Here is a 3600-nt window from a genome sequence, read left to right as displayed (position 1 = left end):
CCTGATCCCTGTCACTCCATCTCAGCCAGATGCAGAGGTTTTGAGGAGAGAGCTAGCTAGCATCTCAAGCTTTTTCTTGAAACGTCTCCCTCTTGCTTGGTCTAATGATTGCAAAATGACTGCTCTATCACTAAGCATTATCTTTACATTTAAGGCAGGATTTAGTGCCAGCCATGCCTGTTCATTTCATTACAAATACAAGTATCTTCCCAGAAGTTCCCTAGCAAACGTACCCTTATATCTCATTGGCCATAATGAGGTCATCTTTATCTGTGAATCTGAGAAAGCAGGAAACGGCACTGTCATGACTGGCTTAAGCTAGGTATGATTTATCAGTAGACTATTGCCTCCCTGAAAGAGCTGGAGAAGGAAAGAGAGAGAAACATTGGATGTTGGATAGATACGCAGCAGGTTGTAGCACTGAGGCAACTACCAGTGTCTTCTGCAGAAAGTAAGATCAGCATGACTGCCCTGCACATAACCCACAGAGACTTTCCTGACAATTGGCTGCTTTCCAGCCTTTCTACAGCTCATTTAAAAAAAAGCTTCTGTGTCCTGGGGACGAGGGATAACAGTCCAGTGCTCTCTGAAGGATACCTCTTACCTTCAAGAGGTCTTTGAAGCTCTAAAGTATTAAACCAAGGAGAAATCATCAATTGAATGCTAATTGTTCAAACCTCTGTGTTGAGACTTTCTGTTACTTGCTTCTAAATAAGTTAAAATTGCAAGTGCACATACCATCTGAGCGATGCCTACTTCACTAACTTCAAAGGTGACCTTGGAAGATTTCTTACAGCCCATCTGAGGAGACATTGCTTTGTTTATCCTGAAGGTTTGGCTCAGAGGTGATCAGTGAGAAAAGAGACCTAGTTAGTTCCTTCCCAGCAGTCATGGCAAGTTTCAGACAAATCAATGGAGCAATTCACAAGCCTGCAAGCCTGACTTTTAGAGCAAGGAGACATTTTATTTGGTCAAAGGGGCATCCTTCTGTGGAAATGCTTGGGTTTTCATGTTTCGTCATTGGCAGAGCCTCCGGGCACTTAAGTGTTAACTTCATAGACATAGAAAAGCAATTATTTTTACACCAACATTTTAAGTCCTAAGATTGACTTACAGGTGTCAGGAAAAAAGGAAAGTAGTCTTACCTTTACCTAGTGAAGACATACTTGATCTGCTTCACAATTGAATCAGGTAAAGATACTTATTGAGTGAAGACAGGCAAATAGTCTCTCTTCCCTGAATACTCAAACTAATTCCCCATGGGGCTTAACATTTTTTTGGTTCATGAAACAAATGGATAAGTTTTCAACAGACTTTCCTGCTTTGGCCAGTCTGGCTGAGAAAGATTCTTGAGTCTGTAGCACCCTAAGATTTGAGTGGTTAAGCATGAACTCCACAATTGAGCAGGCTCTGTGGAAGCAAGGCCTGGAAGGGGTATCTGGCTTGGGAGAAGATTGGAAGAGAGAGGTCTGGTTCAGAGGATAGTACTCAGCTGAAGGAAGGAAACGTGGCATCCGAGGAGAATTAACAGGCAGATTCATGTTGATGTATAGCAGAAGCCAACACACTGTAAAGCAAGTATCCTCCAATTAAAAAAAAAAGTCAAATCAAATAAAATATAGTGTATATGGGGGAAAAATAGGCACTCCATTGAATAGTACGTCTTATATTAATTAGTAAGGATTGGCTAAATTAGTGACAGACAAGCCCCAAACTCAAAGGCTTTATACAACAAAAGTTTATTTCTCTCTCATGCCAGGCCCTTTGTAGGCCCAGGCATTTCTCTAGGATAGTTGTCCTCTGCACGGGGACTGAGTTGTCCAGGCTGCTTCTGTCTTTTGGACCTTCCATCTCACGATTGCCTCAGTAGGGCAAGAAAAAGCCTGGAAAGTCACACACGGGCGATTCCCTGTCTCAGCCTGGAAATGGTGTGTGCCATTACAGTGGCCGTCACAACTAGTCACATGGTCCTCTTCAACTTCAAGGAACACAAAAGCTGAGAAGTGCAGCCTTCCACAGGCCTGGATTACAAAAGGAATCCGATATTGGTAGATAGGCTAATGTCCACTCTAATTTGTAGAACTTCTCTTAGGGAACTGTTCTGTGCCAAGTTGTCCCTCAGTTTAGAATTTCTTCCCAGAAAGGGCTTGGGGCAGCTTTATGGTTGGAAGAGGTGTCAGGGACTTATTTTGAAACTGCATTTATATAGCCAGAAACAGTTATATGGATCTAATATTTATTTTGGGCAACTTTGGAGGATGCTGGTGAGAGCTGTGAGTGAGCAAAATCCCCCAGTCCCACCTCTTTCCCTCTCCTGTGTCTTGTCACTCACAGTGCCCGAGCTGAGGCAGTGAGCGTGTACACACTGGCTACCATTCAAACCCCCTCAAAGGGCAGGTCACCCATGGGCCCTCCTGGGCAGGGAGGCCCGCGGAAGTTGTGCAGGCCACCCATGAGACCCTGGCTCTCACAACAAGGCGCCTCAGTCTGTGCTGCTACCTCCTCTCAACTTCTGTTTCTTCAAACGTCAGCTCCACACATTGCCGTCCCAGTAAGTGCAGCTCCTCAGGAAAGGCCACCGGAAAAGGGCAATCAATAGATTAGATGACTGCTGCGCCGCTTGGAGCTCATCTCCTGCTAGGAGTGGGTCTGTGCGTGTGTGTCGGAAAGAGCAGGAGAGCGGAGAGCAGCACTTAGGCAGTTTTCTCAGCAGGAAAAGACAGCTGAGCACTCACCCCAATCAATGAGCTGGGAGGCGGGCAGACAGGAAGACACGCAGCCAGGTGATTCGAGCCCCCCCACGCTGGGAGGCTCTTTTCAGTCTAGGAGCCCGGAACAGCCTCACTGCCCTCGGGGTGGTGTGTTGGCCGGTTTCCGACCCTTCCAGATTTGGTCACCAGACGGTGGTGCTTTGCCTTGTCCTCTCCTGGCTCAGTCTGCCTTGCACACAGAACTGTGATATTTTATGGGTCTACTGAAGGGAAATGAAGACCAAATAAACGTGTCCTTCGTGTTCCTTTTGTCCCCACACAAGCAGATCTTCCTTCCTCTACGTTCACTCAACCGGGCAAGCCTCTCTGGTTATCATGCCCGATCTTGGAAATTTCTCCTTAAATGTTCCTGTCTTCGTGCTTCAGCAGCACGGATGCTAAAATTGGAAGGATACAGAGAAAATTAGCATGGCCTCTGGGCAAGGATGACAGACAAATTTGTGAAGTCCTCCATATTTTTTCAGTTAAAGGATACACAAAATAATTAAATGTTAAAATATGGTATCAAAAGCAGTTATCATGAGGGGAAAAGAGTACAAATCAGAGTATTTTTAATGCTTTTGAAATTAGGAGTTCAGCAACTTAAAAACAATCATATATATGTGTGTGTGTATATATATAGAGAGAGACAGAGAGACTGCTATACAAAAAACCTCATGGTAACTGCAACCTAAAAATCTATAATAAATACACACACACACACACAAAGGAATCTAAATACAACGCTAAAAATAGTCATCAAATCACAGGAGAAGAGAATAAATGTTCCTGCCTCAGTTTCATTCCCTGAGTGAAATCTCTGTTATTCTGAAACCTATTCTGGCAAATG

General features: G+C 44.4%; 1 non-coding gene across 1 annotated transcript; it reads left to right on the top strand.

The window, feature by feature from the left end:
- Nucleotides 1-3128: 3128 nt before the first annotated feature.
- LOC139185550 (U6 spliceosomal RNA) lies at nucleotides 3129-3231 on the top strand. The gene has a single exon (XR_011569121.1). It is a non-coding gene; the product is annotated as a U6 spliceosomal RNA (small nuclear RNA).
- Nucleotides 3232-3600: the final 369 nt, after the last annotated feature.

This window comes from Bos indicus, chromosome 10, assembly GCF_029378745.1.
Source record: "Bos indicus isolate NIAB-ARS_2022 breed Sahiwal x Tharparkar chromosome 10, NIAB-ARS_B.indTharparkar_mat_pri_1.0, whole genome shotgun sequence".
In the NCBI taxonomy this organism is placed as follows: Eukaryota; Metazoa; Chordata; class Mammalia; order Artiodactyla; family Bovidae; genus Bos; species Bos indicus.
The sequence above is the reverse complement of the archived record's forward strand: the minus strand, read 5'-3'. Positions and strand labels throughout refer to the sequence as shown.